Below are 20,778 nucleotides of genomic sequence, written 5' to 3'. Positions count from 1 at the left end.
TGACTCTGTGGGCTATAATATGTAAAAGTTATAGCTCTCAAAATGTGGTGATGCAAAAACTATTTTTTGCAATAAAAAGTCTTTTAGTATGTGACTGCTGCCAAGCATAAAAACCCGCTAAAAAAACCCACTATAAATGGTAAATCAAACCCCCTTTTACCACCCCCTTAGTTGGGGAAAAAAATAAATAAAAAATGCATTTATTTCCATTTTCTCATTAGGGTTAGGGTTGGGGTTAGGGTTGGGGCTAAAGTTAGGGTTAGGGTTGGGGCTAAAGTTAGGTTATGGTTGGGATTAGGGTTATGGTTGGGCTTAAGGTAAGGGGTGTTTTAGGGTTAGGTTTGTGGTTAGGGTTATGGTTAGAGTTGGGATTAGGCTTAGGGGTGTATTGGGGTTAGAGTTGAAGTTAGAATTGGGGTGTTTAAGCACATCATGGGCTCTCCAAATACGACATTGTGTCTGATCTCAATTCCTGGCAATTTTGCATTGAAAACTCAAATGGTGCTCCTTCCCTTCCGAGCTCTGCCATGCGCCCAAACAGTGGTTTACCCCCACATATAGGGCATCAGCATACTCAGGACAAATTACACAACAACTTTTGGTGTCGAATTTCTCCTGTTACCCTTGGGAAAATAAAAAATTGGGGCAAAATATCATTTTTTGAAAAACTATGATTTTTTTATTTTTACGGCTCTACATTACAAGCTTGTGTGAAGCATTTGGGGGTTCCAAGTGCTCACCACACATCAAGATAAGTTCCCTAAGGGGTCTACTTTCCAAAATGGTGTCACTTGTGGGGTGTTTCTACTGTTTAGGCACATCAGGGGCTCTGGAAATGTGACATGGCATCAGATCTCAATTCCAGCCAATTTTGCATTGAAAAGTCAAACGACGCTATTCATTTTTTTTTCAAAACATTCCAAAAATTCCTGTGAAGGACCTGAAAGGTTAATAAACTTCTTGAATGTGGTTTTACGCACCTTGAGAGGTTCAGTTTTTAGAATAGTTTCACTTTTGGGTATTTTCTGCCATATAGACCTCTCAAAGTGACTTCAAATGTGATGTGGTCCCTAAAAAAATGGTTTTGTAAATTTTGCAGTAAAAATGAGAAATCACTGGTCAACTTTTAACTCTTATAACTTCCTAACAAGAAAAAATGTTGGTTCCAAAATTGTGCTGATATAAATTAGACATGTGGGAAATTTTACTTATTATGTATTTTGTGTGACATATCTCTGTGATTTAAGGGCATGAAAATTCAAAGTTGGAAAATTGCGAAATTTTCCAAGTTTTCTCGAAATTTCCGTTTTTCTCACAAACAAACACAAGTCATATCAAATTTTTTTTTTACCCCTATCATGAAGTACAATATGTCATGAGAAAACATTGTCAGAATCACCAGGAATCCATGGAAGCGTTCCAGCATTATTACCTCATAAAGGGACAGTGGTCAGAATTGTAAAACATGCAAACCACCCTCGAGGGTAAAGGGGTTAAATAAATATTTGGTTTGAGCACACTTTGCCTTTAAAACAGCATCAATGCATTATTTCTGAAAGGTACAGTTACAAACATTTTTCAAGGAATTTGACAGGGAAATTGTTCCAAACATCTTGGAAAACTAACTTCAGATCTTCTGAGGATGTAGGCTTGCACAGATCATTCTGTCTCCTCATGTAATCCGCTAATTATGCAAATTGTCTCTTCAGAGAGGAAGAGGACTGGAACTCCAGTGCCACCTATTGGAAGTAGCAATCCTAAAAGTTAATGTCGACCCTTTAACGAGCCTTGTTACATGACTTAGGATAAAAGCCAAGCCAGAATCTCAATTTGCAGACTCTGTGTTTCGGGGTACTGCCCCTCGTCAGTGCAAAGTGTGAGATCTGGTTTGGCTGTGAGAGAGGCGTCTGACCGATATCCAAGAAGTATCATTTCTCCTTGCGGAGAATGACATGCTAAGCATGTCAAGATGAGGAGACTTAAAGCCGCAATACTCCTCTGGGAAATATGCTAATTATGCAAATTCTTGAGACAATTGTATGTATGTGGGTGTGTATCAAGCCCTGTCCACTCCACATAGCCCCATCCACTCCACATAGCCACACTCACTCTGCATGCAGAATGCTCCTTGCAGCCTTTCTGGGATTGATGCTGTGTGTGGATGGCTCCCTGCAGCCCATGATCTTCAATTAAGCACCAGATGACATTGGTTCAAGAGAGGACAATGCCTGGAGGGGGGCTATGGCATGAGCAGGGCACCAGTTACCTGGGTCGTTGTGCTGCAGAGCAAAGCTCTGCACTGACTGTGGTGCTGCAGGAGGGAGGTGCCGGACAACGGCCGTTTCGCGATTACTCGCTTCTACGGGTCCAGGACCCGTAGAAGCGAGTAATCGCGAAACGGTCGTTGTCCGGCTCCTCCCTCCCCTAGCATTCCTCGAACGTCCTGCATGTCCACACATTTGATGGAATTTATGTGAAATAAAGACGCACAGTTTTTCAGCCATATCGGTGAGTGCTACATATTTCTTTTTTCGCTTCACATTGAAATATTCATGTTTTTTCATGCAAGCACCTCCATTTTTTGACTGAATTATATGCCGCAATACTTCAGATAGATAGCTCCGTCTGGTAATGTGGTGATTTGTGTGCCCTAGTATGCCGTTCATCTGTTTGCTCTTTGCTGGGATTACTGACTGTGGTGCAGCAGATGTAGTGCAAGCTCTGCCCACTCGAGCCTCGCTATGTACAAGAAGAGTGGCGCTGCACTGCGCATGCCCAAGATTCTCCCCTATTGCTAGCATTGCACAAGTATTTACCTCAGTGTTTGGTCAGTATTTTACTTCAGTATTTGGTAAGCATTTTACCTCAGTGTTTGGTCAGTATTTTACCTCAGCATTTGGTCAGTATTTTATCTCAGTGTTTGATCAGTATTCTACCTCAATATTTGGTCATTATTTTACCTCTCAGACGCAGGTTCAGTTTCTGCATCGGCAGAATCCTGCCACTGGGGCCTGATGAGCAGAAGAGACGGGGCCCGATGCGGGCCTCCCCTGCTCATCGGGCCCCATACACCAGTCAGGGCAGTAATGCCCCGATGGCAGCCCTGATCCTGGTGGCACGACTGCTCAGGCATTTCATTGTGAAAATCTGTAATTATTTAACCCATATCGTAAATGTTGTTGTAAAGAAAAACACTGACTACTTATACCAGGATAAAATGAAATAAACTACTGTCCACCCATCCCAAACCATGGCTAAAATCCATTTTTAGTAGTCTACAAGAAACATAGTTCACTCATGTTAATATTCATGGGAGCGCAGCAGGATTTAACAAACCATACTCCAAGAATAACATAAATGCATGTCTCAGATTTAGGAAAAACAAAATAATCTCAACATTTTCTTTATGAACAGATGAGACAAATATGGAATTGTCTGTTAAAATGGGTCTTGTTATTTGTAGAGCAACGACAAGGTTCCTTATCAAGGTAACATTTCAAAACCTGGAATAAGAAGTTTACTAATGAAAGCATTCCACTTTTAGGCTATGTACCCACGTATGCAGAAAATTCCTGACTAAAAACCGGACTCCTTCCCATCAAAAACGCGTTTTTTGCTCACTTTTTTTGCGCATTTTTTTCTGGAGCATCTACATTCTCATAGAATCAAGTTGGAAATGCGTTTTTTACCACAAAATTAATGAACATGCTACGTTTTTTTTACCACGATGCGTTTTTTTTGCAGAAAAAAAACACATCATGTGCACAAAAATTGCAGAATGCATTATAAGAATGGGATGCTTATTGTATGTGTTTTTTAAGCATTTTTGCATGGAAAAAATGCTTAAAAATCACGAAAAAAATGCTTATGTGGGCACACAGCCTAAGGCGCATTTTTCCTGGGAAAGAGTACGGTTTTTAGTCAGGAATTTTCTACATACGTGGGTACATAGCCTAAATGTCTCCAAACTAAGTTCCTTGAAATTCAGTTTTCTTTTGCATTTCAGGTGGATCTGTTACAGTACAAACTTACAAACAGAATTCACAGTACAAACTTCACACATTAATAAATTGATTTCTTAGACCTGATGAGACTGATGTATTTAGTTTGAAAATCCATGTTGTTTATAATCCTGACATTAAAATGAGCCTTTTTATGAGTCCATTTAAAGTGTGAGAGCTTGTAAGCCCAAGGTACACAGTCTATGCCCATCCACCCAACTTCAAAAAATTCAAATATTCACCGTACACTCTGTCTGGTACGTGATGCCAAAGATTTTAATCCAAAAAAGTGATAACAGCACAAAATACATGTAGCACAGAGAGTTTTGGGAGCGACAGAAAAAAGTGGCGTTTCTGCTGCTGAGGGGCCGAGCACGGGAACACTGCCAATCCATTATTGAGCACTCTACAGCATATGGTTTCCTGAGGACCACAGCGACGTACTGAATAAGGCAGGGGATAGGCCAAAACGTCACTTTTTTCTGTCACTCCAAAAATTCTCTGTGCTACGTGTGTTTTGTGCTGTTATCACTTTTTAGGATTAAAATCTTTGGCATCATGTACCAGAGTGTGTGGAGAATATTTGAATTTTTTTGTGCTTGGGGTCCACAGGATCCATTATACCGGCACCACGCATTAGGATAGAGTGCAGGCCATTACTCCCCTCTCGCCCACTCAACTTGACTTACAGTTGCAGGTCATACTGAGCAGTGTGAGATCAGCAGCAGCTGTGAGTATGTGGAACTGAGAAGCTATCAATCTTGTTAAGCGAGTAAAGACTGAGATTAACCAACCAAAAAATATTATACAGCCTTCTGACATGACTTTTTAAAATAAGTAAATCATGAGCTCTATTTAATTGATTTATTTCATAATGCATCCAGGTTGTATTGTTAAATCTGGTCACAGATCTGTGTTAAAATGAAGAACTAAGCTCTATATAGAAAATGCCTACCTCAAGTACCTGAAAAAGAACCAGGGCTCTTCAGACTGATGCCCAACTCTGCTTGGTACTGATGACTTTAAAATGGTGGATCACTCCCACCATCTTTGTATCACTGGGATATGTGAAAGCATTATAGATTTATTGCCACTTAAAGTGACACATTTCAGATTTGAAAAATTCAGTCTGGCCAGGAAGGTGAAAAATGATTTAGGTGTGAAAAGTGTTAAGTGATGCATTGCATACAATAAAAACATGCTACCCACATATATGAACATCAAAGTACATATATCAGAAAATTGCAAAACTCATGTCACACAAGCACAAGGAACAGGTTACCCAAGCTCCCAAGCTATTTGATTGGTAATACAGCCATAGGGAATCATTTCTGACTCAGTGATGTGGGATCCGGAACTGAGCACAGTTTCAGAAATAGGTGTCAGTTGTAACATACAACCAGCTGTATACACTGTGTGCACAATAATTAGGCAAGTGAGTATTTTGACCATATCATCATTTTATGAAGATATTCCAACTCCATTCTGTGTAAACAAGAATTTTTATTGAATGAAGCAGGTCGAGTGATATGATTTTTGTAATAAGCAAGGTGTGGACTAAGAATACATCACCCTTTATCAAGGTGTGCAGAATTATTAGGCAGCTTGTTTTCCTCATGCAAAATGGCCCAAAAAAGATATTTAACCCCTTAACGACCGCAGATGCGCCTTTTAATGGCGGCAGTAAGGGTACTTAAACCACATCGCCGCTTTTTAATGTCGCTGAGGTTTAAGTGTATAGTTAGGGCCATATACAGTATATTTGGACAGAGACAACATTTTTCTAATTTTGGTTCTAGACATTACCACAATGAATTTTAAGCAAAACAATTCAGATGCAGTTGAAGTTCAGACTTTCAGCTTTCATTTGAGGGTATCCACATTAAAATTGGATGAAGGGTTTAGGAGTTTCAGCTCCTTAACATGTGCCACCCTGTTTTTAAAGGGACCAAAAGTAATTGGACAGAATAAATAATTGTAAATAAAATGTTCATTTCTAGTACTTGGTTGAAAACCCTTTGTTGGCAATGACTGCCTGAAGACTTGAGTTCATGGACATCACCAGATGCTGTGTTTCCTCCTTTTTGATGCTCTGCCAGGCCTTCACTGCGGTGGTTTTCTGTTGCTGTTTGTTTGTGGGCCTTTCTGTCTGAAGTTTAGTGTTTAACAAGTGAAATGCATGCTCAATTGGGTTAAGATCAGGTGACTGACTTGGCCATTCAAAAATATTCCATATATATGGACCTAACTGTATAGCGGCCCCCAGAGTTAGAATAGCTGAGACCCTAGAGAACATGATTTGGGTCAAAAAAAAGAGTCCGATTTGCCATTCAATTTCTCTCTCCACAGTAAATCAAACCCCCCTTTATCACCCCCTTAGTTAGGGAAAAATAATGAGATAAAAAAAGTATTTATATCCATTTTCCCATTAGGGTTAGAGTTGGGCTAAAGTGTGTTGGGCTAAAGTTAGGGTTAGGGTTGGGGCTAAAGTTAGGGTTGGGGATAAAGTTAGGGCTATGGTTGGGGCTAAAGATAGGGTTAGGGCTGGGGCTAGATTTGGGATTACGGTTAGGGTTGGGATTAGGGATAGGATTGAGGTTGGGATTAGGGTTAGGGGTGTGTTATGGTTAGAGTTGGAGTTAGAATTGGGGATTCCACTGTTTAGGCACATCAGGGGCTCTCCAAACGTGACATGGCGTCCAATCTCAATTCCAGCCAATTCTGTGTTGAAAAAATCAAATGGTGTGCCTTTCCTTCCAAGCTCTGCCGTGTGCACAAACAGTGGTTTACCCTCATATGGGGTATCAACATACTCAGGACAAATTTAACAACAACATTGGGGGTCTAATTTCTCCTGATACCCTTGGGAAAATAAAATTTTGGGGGTGAAAAGATCATTTTTGTGGAAAAAAATAAATTTTTTATTTTCACGGCTCTACGTTATAAGCTTCTGTGAAGCACTTGGGAGTTTAAAGTGCTCACTACACATCTAGATAAGTTCCTTTCGGGGTCTAGTTTCCAAAATGGGGTCAATTGTGCAGGGTTTCTACTGTTTAGGCACATCAGGGACTCTGCAAATGCAACATGACGCCCGTAGACCATTCCATCAAAGTCTGCATTCCAAAATGTCACTACTTCACTTCCAAGCCCCGATGTATGCTCAAACAGTAGTTTTCTCCCACATATTGGGTACCAGAGTACTCAGGACTAGAGTTGAGCGACTTTTGGTTTTTAAGGGTCGAGTTTCGTTTTGTGAAACCCGACTTTTCCAAAAGTCGGGTCGAGCAAGATCGTCCGATTATAGGGAAAAGTCGGGGTCGTCCCGAAACACGAAACCCAATGTAAGTCAATGGGGAATAAAAGTCGACAGTGAGAGGAGGACAGGAAACACACCTACAGTGCCCATTTGAATGCCAAAAGCATCAATTCTTCTTACTTAAGCTTGTCAACCTTAATTAACTTCATAATACAAGTTACGCACTGAAAAATGGGGGTTATTTGGCTAAAGTTGTGGGGGGGAGGGCTGGCTGCAGGTTTTCATGTGCCCTGGGCGAAAGAGCGCCCCGTTAACACATACCACAACTCATCATGCTCCGATACGGCAGAGAAATAGCGGTATAGTACAATGAAAAATACTTCACTTTTTACATCTCATGACGAGGCCCATCTATTTCTCCATACAGAATCATTGGTCCCATATAATGTTTGAAACAGTATATGATGAGCTCCACATAATGCTACAGTATATGTTGGTCCCCATGGATGAAGCTCCACTGTCTTATGGGCCCAAATAATGCTCCAAACATAATGGGCCCCATTTCTAATGCTCTAGTGTATAATGGGCCCTGTAAATGCTGCTCCAGTGTCTGATGTCCACCTTTGGAATGTTCCAGTGTATGGTGGGCCCCATCTATCATTCTCCAGAGTATAGTGCTCCCCAAAAATTGCTGTCCCAACATTGAAAACAATCAAATAAGTCTCCTCGCTAGGGAATCCCTGTACTTGTCTGGACTCCTCGTCGTCCCCATCTTCCATCTCACTGCACAGTATTTCAACTTTGCAAGTGCTGTGATCCTGAGCAAGCAGGGGGGGCCCACTCATTGGCGACGGCACTGGCACAGGGCACCTGATAGTACGGTGGTGTGTCTGATGGCGGGTGGGCCGAACCTGCACTTTCATCTACAGCTTCCTCTTTGTCACCGTGTAAGATGGAACTGTATATGGGAAGGGTAACCTGAATTTCATCAGGGTCAGATTCAGGTCGTGTAGCGTGCGAGGGGAATGTAGTGGTCTGGGTCAATGTACCAGCAGATTCATCGAGCAGTGGCTGGGCATCAGTGCACTTGTGTCGCCCCCAGGAGTACGGTCGCCACAGTGGCATTACCTTCTTCCTAGGGAGTGTGATGTCATGCTTGGGAGCAACGAAGGATCTCTCTAGCAGGTTAACTGATTGGGCGGCGTTATTCCCACGAGTCATGACCCTCCAAACAGCGTTCGTGAAGGCAAAGTGTTTGTTTTACGTGGGCAGTATGGTTGCAAAGCTGAACCTTAAAGGAATGTCCAGAAGGGCACCACCAGGAGTGGAGCCTACGGTTAAATTCGACTCCACCTGGGAAACCTCAACCATGCCAGCTACAGAACAGATGCACACATTGCAAGCTTAATTCCGTTAATGAACGAGACTCCGTCATGCCCCGCGGTCCGAGTCCGGCTTACTAGAGGGACACGTGAGGCTCTGGCACATGAGATTGGCCAATAACTGGTGTGTCATGCCCTTACATGTCCGTGGCTGCATGTGCGCTACACTGAAAAGGCCAGCGTTTGTCGCTTACAGGTGCAGATAACCCGCTGAACAACGTTAGTGATGGGGATCACTGATTACAATTATTACCCGCGAACAATGATTTCCCAGTAAGTGCAGGTCAACCGCAGTTCCGGAATTAGGCCTAACCGTCATTCCTGAAAAAATGAAAAACTTACGTGTGCAAACCACAGGTGCTGTAGCTTGCTTAACAGCTCGCCAGCCGTTCTCACGCCCAGAATGGATTACACGTGATTGCACAAAGGTGAGAAAGGGTACCGTATCCCCAGATAACATGTATGGATAGCGTACACATTCAAAATATATGTCTATACATCAGGAGGCAGGCTCAGACGGTGTTAGGCCCAGTATGGATTGCACGTGATTGCACAAAGGTTAGAAAGGGTACCGTTTCCCCGGATAACATGTATGGATAGCGTACACATTCAAAATATATGTCTATACATCAGGAGGCAGGCTCAGACGGTGTTAGGCCCAGTATGGATTGCACGTGATTGCACAAAGGTTAGAAAGGGTACCGTTTCCCCGGATAACATGTATGGATAGCGTACACATTCAAAATATATGTCTATACATCAGGAGGCAGGCTCAGATGGTGTTAGGCCCAGTATGGATTGCACGTGATTGCACAAAGGTTAGAAAGGGTACCGTTTCCCCGGATAACATGTATGGATAGCGTACACATTCAAAATATATGTCTATACATCAGGAGGCAGGCTCAGACGGTGTTAGGCCCAGTATGGATTGCACGTGATTGCACAAAGGTTAGAAAGGGTACCGTATCCCCGGATAACATGTATGGATAGCGTACACATTCAAAATATATGTCTATACATCAGGAGGCAGGCTCAGACGGTGTCAGGCACAGTATGGATTTGACGGCCCAGACTACACAGCGGAGGAGCAGGGAGAGGTAAAGATTGCAAATGCTGGGGCCCTGCCCAAGCAAGGGGGGCCCACTCGTGGGCGTCGGTACTGGCACTGGGCCCCTCATAGTACGGCGGTGTGTCTAACGGCGGGTGTGCACCACCACCGTCAGAGACACTTGATTGCCTTTGACACAGTGGACCATTCCCTATTATTACAGACCCTCTCATCCCTCGGCATCACAGACTTGGCCCTCTCCTGGATCTCATCATACCTAACAGACCGGACATTCAGCGTCTCCCACTCACACACCACCTCCTCACCTCGCCCCCTATCTGTCGGAGTCCCACAAGGTTCAGTCCTAGGGCCCCTGCTGTTCTCTATTTACACCTTTGGCCTGGGACAGCTCATAGAATCTCATGGCTTTCAGTATCATCTTTATGCTGATGACACACAGATCTACATCTCTGGACCAGATATCACCTCCCTACTAACCAGAATCCCTCAATGTCTGTCCACTATTTCATCCTTCTTCTCCACTAGATATCTGAAACTCAACATGGACAAAACAGAATTCATCATCTTTCCCCCATCTCACGTGACCCCCCCTACGAACCTATCAATTACAGTAAATGACTGCCCACTCTCCCCAGTCCCACAAGCTCGCTGCCTCGGAGTAATCCTTGATGCTGATCTCTCCTTCAAACCACATATCCAAACCCTTTCCACTTCCTGCCGACTTCAACTCAAAAATATTTCACGCATCCGTTCATTCCTCACCCAAGAATCTGCAAAAACCCTAGTCCATGCCCTCATCATCTCTCGCCTTGACTACTGCAACCTCATGCTCTGCGGCCTCCCCTCAAACACTCTCGCACCCCTCCAATCTATTCTAAACTCTGCTGCCCGACTAATCCACCTGTCCCCCCGCTATTCCCCAGCTTCTCCCCTCTGTCAATCCCTTCACTGGCTCCCAATTGCCCAGAGACTCCATTACAAAACCCTAACCATGACATACAAAGCCATCCACAACTTGTCTCCTCCATACATCTGTGACCTCGTCTCCCGGTACTTTCCTGCACGCAACCTCCGATCCTCACAAGATCTCCTTCTCTACTCCCCTCTTATCTCCTCTTCCCACAATCGCATACAAGATTTCTCTCGCGCATCACCCCTACTCTGGAACTCTCTACCACAACATATCAGACTCTCACCTACCATCGAAACCTTCAAAAAGAGCCTGAAGACCCACCTCTTCCGACAAGCCTATAACCTGCAGTAACCACCGATCGACCAAACCGCTGCACGACCAGCTCTACCCTCGCCTACTGTATTATCACCCATCCCTTGAAGATTGTGAGCCCTCGCGGGCAGGGTCCTCTCTCCTCCTGTACCAGTTATGACTTGTATTGTTTAAGATTATTGTACTTGTTTTTATGTATACCCCCCTCACATGTAAAGCGCCATGGAATAAATGGCGCTATAACAATAAATAATAATAATAATAATTGCACTATGAAGGACCCTGTGCCAGTGCCCGCGCCCAAGAGTCGGCCTACCCACCTGTCCAGGGCAACGGCACTCGCACGGTGTCGTGCGCTAGGTGGTGACCCCAGCCATGGGGGGGAGGCAGCACAGTTAGGGAGTTTTAGAAAGTGGCATATGTTGATGTTGGACATTCAGCTGATGCAAAAGGTGAAATAGGTCAAGTCCCAGGAAGAGGTGGACCAAAGCAAGCCATTTTTCTGTCACCCTATGTGTCATCAGGGGAAGGTGGGACAAAATCCTTGGAAACCCATGCGTGGTTCATTTTAATGAAGGTTAGATCATCCACATTTTGGGTTGACAGACGGGTCCTTTTTTCTGTCAGGATAGATCCAGCTGCACTGAAGACTCTTTCCGATAGCACACTTGCAGCTGGGCAAGCGAGCTCCTGTAAGGCATATTGTGCCAATTCAGGCCAGGTGTCCAGTTTAGCGGCCCAATAGTCAAAGGGGAATGACCTGTGTGGGAGAACATCGATATGGGAGGAAAAGTAGTTTGTAACCGTAGTTGACAACTGCTGTCTCCTGTCACTTTCCATCGATGCAGTATTACCAGTTGTGTGAGCGGTACTTGAAAAATCAGTCCACAACATTGTCATGAAACCCCTGTCTCCAACGTCACTTCTGCTGTGTGCACCACGAACACCTCTGCCAAGCTGCCCCCGGCCCGTACGGCTCGTGTGAGAACCATCACCGCTGCTGTGTGCTGGGAATGCCTCAAGTAACCGATTTACCAGAGTTGCTTGTTTATTAGCCAATATTAGGTCAAGGTTCTCCTGTGGCATGATGTTTTGTAATTTGCCTTTATAGCGTGGATCCAGGATGCTGGCCAACCAGTAGTCGTCATCGTTCATCATTTTGGCAATGCGGGGGTCCCTTTTTAGGATCTGCAAGGCATAATCTGACATGTGGGCCAATGTTCCCGGTGTCAATGATGCACTGCGAGTGCTGGTTGGAGGAGCACTTTCTGGCAAATCCACATCCCTCCAGTCACGCACAAACCCTGTACCAGACCTTGCAACGCCAACATTTTCACTTGCCCCACGAGATGCATCCTCCTCCCCTAAGTAATCATCCCCATCATCCTCCTCCTCTTCTTCCTCCACCTCGTCCAGGAGAGGTCCCTGAGCAGACAATGGCTGAATGTCATCAAGGATTCCCTCATCCTCTTCCTCCTCATCAACATTGGCTGCAGACGCCTGCTCCTTAAGGTGCGTCAAAGGTTGCATGAGCAGACGCATAAGTGGGATGCTCATGCTAAGGATGGCGTCGTCTGCACTTACCCGCCGTGTGCATTCCTCAAAACACTGAAGGACTTTACAGAGGTCTTTCAGCTTCGACCACTGCACACCGGTCAACTCCATGTCTGCTCTCAAAGTGCCTGGCCGTGTATCCTCCCACAAATGCATTATGGCCTGCCTCTGCTCGCACAGCCGCTCCACCATGTGCAGGGTGGAGTTCCACCTTGTTGCAATGTCGATAATGAGGCGGTGGTTGGGAAGGTGGAGCAATCGCTGCAGCTTCTGCATACGAATGGAGTGTACAGGCGACCGGCGGATGTGCGCGCACAGTCTTCGCACCTTCTGGAGCAGGGCTGTTAACTCCGGATAATTTTTGAGGAAGCACTGCACCACCAGGTTCAAGGTGTGAGCCAAGCAAGGTATGTGGCTGAGTTTTGAAAGGGCTATGGCTGCCACAAAATTACGCCCGTTATCACTAACTACCTTGCCTGCCTCAAGATGTACACTGTCCAGCCATGACTCAGTTTGTCGCTGAAAGTACTCGGCCAGCACCTCGGCGGTGTGTCTGTCGCCCAAACACATCATCTGCAACACTGCCTGCTGACGCTTTCCACTAGCTGCTCGATAGGGGGACACCTCGTGTGCAACAGTGGCAGCTGCAGATGGAGTGCTCGTACGACTGCGCTCTGTGGACGAGCTTTCGCTTCTGGAGGAGGAGGAGGAGGGTCGAACGCCTACAGCCAACTGTTTCCTATACCGTGGGCTAGGCAGCACTGTCCCACCACCGCTGTCCCCTGTGGACCCTGCATCCACCACATTAACCCAGTGCGCAGTGATGGACACGTAACGGCCCTGGCCATGCCGAATGGACCATGCATCAGTTGTGAGGTGCACCTTTCCGCTCACTGACTGCTTGAGTGCATGGACAATGCGGTCTTTCACATGATGGTGGAGGGCTGGGATGGCTTTACGAGAGAAGAAGTGGCGACTGGGTAGGTCATAGCGTGGTACTGCATAGGCCATGAGTTCGCGGAAAGCTGCGCTTTCCACCAACCGAAAGGGCATCATCTCAAACGAGATTAGTTTGGCAATGTGGGCGTTCAAACCCAGTGTACGCGGATGAGAGACTGAGTACTTTCTTGACCTACTCATAGTGTCTGGGAGGGTGAGCTGGACTTGAGAGCTGCATATGGTGGAAGTAGCGGTGGACAGGGCGGACTGAGAGAGGGTTGATGATGGTGATGGAGTTGGAGTTCTTTCTGATGGCCTAGAATCAGTCTTTCGTTGATATAACAGTGGGATTCCCTGACTGCTGTGGCCTTGCAACGACACCTCAACATTTGCTGCTGTGCTAACCGGTGGGCTTACTGTGGGGGAAACAATGTAGCGTTGCTGACTACCTTCGTTGTGATCAGTTGCACATGTGGCACTTGAGGTTTGGTGTTGTGTCCACGCTTGCAAGTGCATGCTGGTTAAATGTCTAAGCATGCAACTGGTATTCAAATTTTTCAGATTTTTCCCTCGGCTAAAGGTCTTTGCGCACTTCTTACAGATAACCTTGGCCTGATCATGAGGATTTTGTTCAAAAAAGTGCCACACTGCACTCTTCCTACTTTGGCAGACATTTTGCGGCCTAGCACACTGTGATCTTTTGACCCTCTGGACAAGCTGTCCAGCAACTCTTTTGATGTTTGGAACCTGTCTTTGGAGTGCTCCGGGCCTGCCAGATAACAGCTGTTGCGATGTCGATGTCTGCTGTGGATGCTCCTCATCTGAGCTATTGGAAGCAGCACCCTCTTCCCCCAATGGATGCCAATCTGGGTCAACAACTGGGTCATCCATCACCTCCTCTTCTATGTCATGTGCACCTTCCTCTGTGTCACCGTGTATGGTGGTATAGTGTGCGGGAAGGTTCACCTGAGTCTCATCAGGGTCAGAATCTGGCTCTGTACACTGCGAGGACAATGTAGTGCTCTGAGTGAATGTACCAGCAGAATCATCCATCAGCGGCTGTGCATCAGTGCACTCCATGTCAGATTCATCTTGGCCTGGGTAATTCACCATTTCACTTGATAATCCAGGCATGGTATGTGAAAACAGCTCCATGGAGTAATCAGTAGTATGGCCTGCGTCATCCTTCAATCTTGGTTGGGGTGAAGGACACAAGGAAAGGTGTGGTTCATGAACATGAGCCTCCAATGACGACTCAGTGCTTTTACTTTTTACAACTGAAGAAGAGGAGGCGATAGCGCTGGAGGCTGAGTCAGCAATGTAAGACAAAACTTTTTCCTGATGCTCTGGCTTTAAAAGCGGTTTGCCAACTCCTAGAAAACTAAGCGTTCGAGGCCTTATGTAGCCAGACGATGACGCACCTCCTGCATTCGGTCCTATTTTGCTCTTGCCACTACCATCAGATCCACCACCAACACCATCATTACCAGCTGCCAACCCCCACCCAATTCCACGGCCTCTTCCACCAGCCTTCCACATTTTTGGTAGAAATGTAGACAAAATCCAACAAACTATATAGTAATGTAAAACAAGGTACAAGGTGTCTATAGGACAGGGGAGATTTTGAATTTCTGCAGACACTTGTGGACACTGGACACTTTTGGATTGTGTGAGGCCCACTGAATATCTGAGCGCTATGTGACAGGCTCGATGGCACAGCTGTGACCAAAGTGACTAGAGGATAAGGGAGATTTTGAATTTCTGCACACACTTGTGGACACTGGACACTTTTGGATTGTGTGAGGCCCACTGAATATCTGAGCGCTCTGTCACAGGCTCGATGGCACAGCTGTGACCAAAGTGACTAGAGGATAAGGGAGATTTTGAATTTCAGCAGACACTTGTGGACACTGGACACTTTTGGATTGTGTGAGGCCCAATGAATATCTGAGCGCTATGTGACAGGCTCGATGGCACAGCTGTGACCAAAGTGACTAGAGGATAAGTGAGATTTTGAATTTCAGCAGACACTTGTGGACACTGAACACTTTTGGATTGTGTGAGGCCCAATGAATATCTGAGCGCTATGTGACAGGCTCGATGGCACAGCTGTGACAAAAGTGACGAGAGGATAAGGGAGATTTTGAATTTCTGCAGACACTTGTGGACACTGGACACTTTTGGATTGTGTGAGGCCCACTGATATCTGAGCGCTATGTCACAGGCTCGATGGCACAGCTGTGACAAAAGTGACTTGAGGATAAGGGAGATTTTGAATTTCAGCAGACACTTGTGGACACTGGACACTTTTGGATTGTGTGAGGCCCAATGAATATCTGAGCGCTATGTGACAGGCTCGATGGCACAGCTGTGACAAAAGTGACGAGAGGATAAGGGAGATTTTGAATTTCTGCAGACACTTGTGGACACTGGACACTTATGGATTGTGTGAGGCCCACTGAATATCACAGCGCTATGTCACAGGCAGAAATTGGCTAGTGTATCACAAACTACAAGGTGTATGTAGAATTGGGCAGAATAGGAATCTCCCTAGAGTGCAGGTCTGTAAGAACGGAACATGTCCTCGTTTTATTCTCACAGAGTGACACACTGATAGCTTCACTGTGGCTGTGATAACAGCCGTTACACGGTACTGTGTGAGGAGCGTACACCGCTGTATGGTGTGAAAAAATGCACGCTCAGTACCTCAGCAGGACAAAAAAAAAAAAATTGGGATTGCTTTTAAAAAAGCAGTTTGCGGAGCAGTGGGTAAACAGCAATGCAGGAATGTCAGGAAGCCTTAGAAGGCAGCCCAACAACCAACACCACTGATACACCACTATATAGCCTCCCCTTGCACTGCACACACAGTGACTGGTGTGTTGTACAGGCAAAATCGCTAGCAGCAGAAGCAGTTTTTTTTTCTTCTCAGCAGGACAAAAAAAAAAAATTGGGATTGCTTTTAAAAAAGCAGTTTGCGGAGCAGTGGGTAAACAGCAATGCAGGAATGTCAGGAAGCCTTAGAAGGCAGCCCAACAACCAACACCACTGATACACCACTATATAGCCTCCCCTTGCACTGCACACACAGTGACTGGTGTGTTGTACAGGCAAAATCGCTAGCAGCAGAAGCAGTTTTTTTTTCTTCTCAGCAGGACAAAAAAAAAAATTGGGATTGCTTTTAAAAAAGCAGTTTGCGGAGCAGTGGGTAAACAGCAATGCAGGAATGTCAGGAAGCCTTAGAAGGCAGCCCAACAACCAACACCACTGATACACCACTATATAGCCTCCCCTTGCACTGCACACACAGTGACTGATGTGTTGTACAGGCAAAATCGCTAGCAGCAGAAGCAGTTTTTTTTTCTTCTCAGCAGGACAAAAAAAAAAATTGGGATTGCTTTTAAAAAAGCAGTTTGCGGAGCAGTGGGTAAACAGCAATGCAGGAATGTCAGGAAGCCTTAGAAGGCAGCCCAACAACCAACACCACTGATACACCACTATATAGCCTCCCCTTGCACTGCACACACAGTGACTGGTGTGTTGTACAGGCAAAATTGCTAGCAGCAGAAGCAGTTTTTGGTGTCTTCTTCCCTGCCTAACGCTCTCCCTACAAAATCAGCAGCAGCAGCAGCTCTCCCTATTCTGAGATCAGCATGAGTAACATGGCAGTCGGCGTGCACGCCCTTTTATACCCCCTGTGACGCCCCCCAAAGCAAGCCAATCACTTGCATGCCCTTCTGAAAGATGGTGGTGACCCGTGCCTATGTCATCACGTTGCCCACAGTGTCCGTGGATCCTGATTGGCTGAAAAAGAGCGCAAAACAAGCTTTTGAAACGCGACTTTGGCGCGTAAGTCGCCGACCTCGTGGCCGACCTCATCCTAGGGTCGGGTTTCGTTTCATGAAACCCGACTTTGCCAAAAGTCGGCGACTTTTGAAATTTTTCGACCCGTTTCGCTCAACTCTACTCAGGACAAATTGGACAACGACTTTTGGATCCAATTTCTGCTGTTACCCCTGTAAAAATAAAAAAAAATTTTGGTTAAAAAAACTTTTTTGGGGGGGCGTGGTTTGCAGGGGAAGGGAGCAGACCTGTTCATCAGGAGCTCCTGCAATTCCCCTATTTGAAGCGGCTTAAATCTACTAAAGGTGGAAAATTTTGTGACTTAAAACCTTTAGAACATGCCTGGATCCACCTACAAGAAGAAAGAAGTTGATATTGCTGAGAAAAATCATATGCTGGGACGAGAAAGCAGTGGAAGACCAGGCAGAGGCCTGACTTCAGCCGGAGGTAAACAAGCTGTACCTGCAGGTCAAGCCAGACAAGCCTTGGTGAAGTCAGAGCCTTCCAAAGCACCTTGGATTCGTGGGACACCTGTGGGGAAGAAATCCTCCCCTAAAGCAACTCCAGTACTTGAAGACAGACCTAGGAAAGAAAGTCGGGAGATCGCAGTGAGCCCAGGTGCTGGGAGGCAGAAGAGAGGAGCCAGAGATGACTCAGCAGTTCTCACAAAGCCAAGACCTGTTGGTGGATCTACAATCAAGCAGGCAGGAGGATTAAGAGTGGAAGCACCAGATTTTGTTCCTTGGACACAAACATAAAATGGATTTACAACAGAGGATGAGCAGGAGACAGTGACAAGCACATGGAACCGGCCTGGGGAATCCCTAGGTCTCTGGACAGAGAGGGAGCCACCTGGAGTGCATTTTGGAGAACGGGAGCAGGAGGGGAGAGCCATGACAACAGGGAAGGAGAAAGCAGGCCAAAGGAGTACACAAAAGTCTGAAAAAGTTCAGCAGACAACTGAAGGGGTAAGCAGACTCATACAATTCATTTCTACATCCCCTATTATGAAGCGGAGTACCTCTACTAAATCTTCCCATAAGAGCCCTAAAGTTACAGATCGCGTGGAAAATGGTTATGTATGTAATGAGAAGCCATGCAATAACAAATTTAATAGAGGGGAAGATAGAGGGAATGTTCATAACAAGGAAAAATCACAGCAGTCTCTGATTACATGCTTTAATTCTTGTGAGTCTGGTTTGCAGTTAAATGGGACTAAACCTGCTCCTTCTGCTGATAAGAGTGGAGTACATATGGGACTATTGGTTGAGGGGGGCTCTACTTCTGATCCCCAAGAATATATGGTACAAGCTAATGTAAAACTTAAAGGGGCACCCCTAAGTAAATCCTCAAAGCACCCGGAATCTTTGGTTGGGAGATCAGATCAATTGGACGACTCTCTTTATTTATCGGAAGAACTGGAGAGTGTATATTCAGAGAAGATTTTTATAGGGACAGATTTTTTTGAACTCAGTAAAAGTAATTATTTTAATGATGATTCTGATGAATCTTCATCCACAAATTCCTACTTGGGAGATGATGATATGCGGGGAAACTTAGAGCCTATTGAAAATTCTTTACAACAACTGGACATAGCTAAATTGGATCAGGGGAAACATGAAAAATCCTCTTCCAATTTGATAGACGAGATACCTGCATCTGACGACTATCCAACAGAGGCTTTTATGGTTAGCATGTTTAAAGCTCTTCTTACATCAGTGGAACTTTTTGGGGAAAGAAGATAATGCTGATATCATCTGTAATGTATCCTGTCATCCCACTCTTAAAAACATTGACCTTAAGCAATTAAATAAATCCAAAGCCTCTGAGGCTTTCATAAAAAGACTTTTTAGTGATACATTAATGATTTTGACCGATGACACCCATTCAACCTCGTCTAGAGTCTCTGATGGTCCTCTTTGTGGTCGGAAAATGAAGGGCCCCTCTAATAATAAAAAACACGAAATAACGCAACATAGAGATGTTCATATTTCACCTACATTAACAGATTCATTAGATAAGATTCAAAAAGATATTGCTTCTCTAGAAATTCATATGGCTAACTTCGAGGACTTTAGATGAAAAAATAATGTCAAGATCAGAGGGATTTCTGAGTCAATACACTCTTCTCAATTAAAAGATTATATATCCTCGATGATCTCTCACTTGATCCCTGACATTAATGAGAGATGTCTGGTTGAGAGAGCGTTTAGGATACGAAGGCCGCCCTCTCTGCCGCAGGGCTTAACAAGTGATAAAATTGTATCCTTTTACCCCAACTGGATAAGAAGTGCGCTCCTGATTATTTCAAAAGAGCCAAGATTTCTATCTTCCAAATACAGTCATCTGATCTTCCTCAAGGACCTTTCAAGAGAGACTTTACAAAAAAGGAAAGCGTTTGCACACACCACACGTGAACTCCGGCGAGCTGATATACCATACACCTGGACTCTTTCTTCAACTCTTCAAGTAAAATATGCATCAAGAGTGATTCCTATTTCTTCTCCGGATGAGGGAAAGGACTTCCTCGAGTGCGCTGGAATAAGTACTCAAAAGGTTACCCGAGACTTTCGACGTCGAAATCGGATCTTCCTCTTGGCTGATGGTCTTGTAATTTATTTGTTGCTGTTCAATCTAGAGTTACATATAGAATTGTATAAAGAAATATTTTCCACTTTTATATAGTGGTTTTTTTTTTGAAAGAACCAATTTTCTGCCTCCGCTCAGTCCTAGGGACATCACTGGATGTCCCGGACAGGACAGGCTTTCATATTCTTTATATTCAATATAATATGATTTTTTTTAGGTATAGCGGTATCTATGATATATATAATGTACCTAGCTATTTAAAATTTTTTCTGAAGTATCAGGAATATAATACGTGTAATGATCTTTTTTTTTTTTTGAGCTACCACAATTGTGTAAAATTTAACACAATATGTGTACTGTTTTTTTTTTCTGACGGCTATTATAAGTATATTGATCTTTGCATTTGTATTGTAATCCTTTCTTCCTACAGGCTTTTTGCAAAAAAAGCAACAATTGATTAGTACATTCTTACAGACATAGGTACTTAGAGTTGAATAGCATACAATTTGCTTTGCGATTTGTTACACTACTTGTACAACACGTATGTTTGCCTGTCTAATTCCCCACTTTGTGGGGTATCCCTGTCTTTACAGGGATTATGTTTTCCCTACCCTAATCCCTTCGTTTTATTCTGTACCCTATTCCCCTTCCCTCAAAAAATTCTAAAATTAATAAAAAATATTGAAACACAAAAAATCTTTTTTTGTGGAAAAAATGATTTTTTAATTTTCACATCTCTGCATTGTAAACTTTAGTGAAACACTTGGGTGTTCAAAGATCTCACAAACACATCTAGATAAGTTTCTTGGGTGGCCTAGTTTCCAAAATGGGGTCAGTTGAGGGGGGTTTCTACTTTTAAGCACTTCAGGGACTCTGGAAATTCAAAATGACGCCCGCAGACCACTCCATCAAAGTCTGCA

The 20,778-nt window shown here is 44.6% G+C and overlaps 1 protein-coding gene across 2 annotated transcripts in view; it reads left to right on the top strand.

The window, feature by feature from the left end:
- The window catches only part of LOC141098892 (proto-oncogene Mas-like), a 140,237-nt gene that overhangs the window by 62,041 nt on the left and 57,418 nt on the right, over positions 1-20,778 (top strand). The window lies entirely within an intron of this gene.

Source organism: Dendrobates tinctorius, unplaced genomic scaffold (genome assembly GCF_039654945.1).
Source record: "Dendrobates tinctorius isolate UK_male_01 unplaced genomic scaffold, ASM3965494v1 ptg000097l, whole genome shotgun sequence".
NCBI classification, from domain to species: domain Eukaryota; kingdom Metazoa; phylum Chordata; class Amphibia; order Anura; family Dendrobatidae; genus Dendrobates; species Dendrobates tinctorius.
Note: the sequence above shows the minus strand (reverse complement) of the source record. Positions and strands in the feature narration are given on the sequence as shown.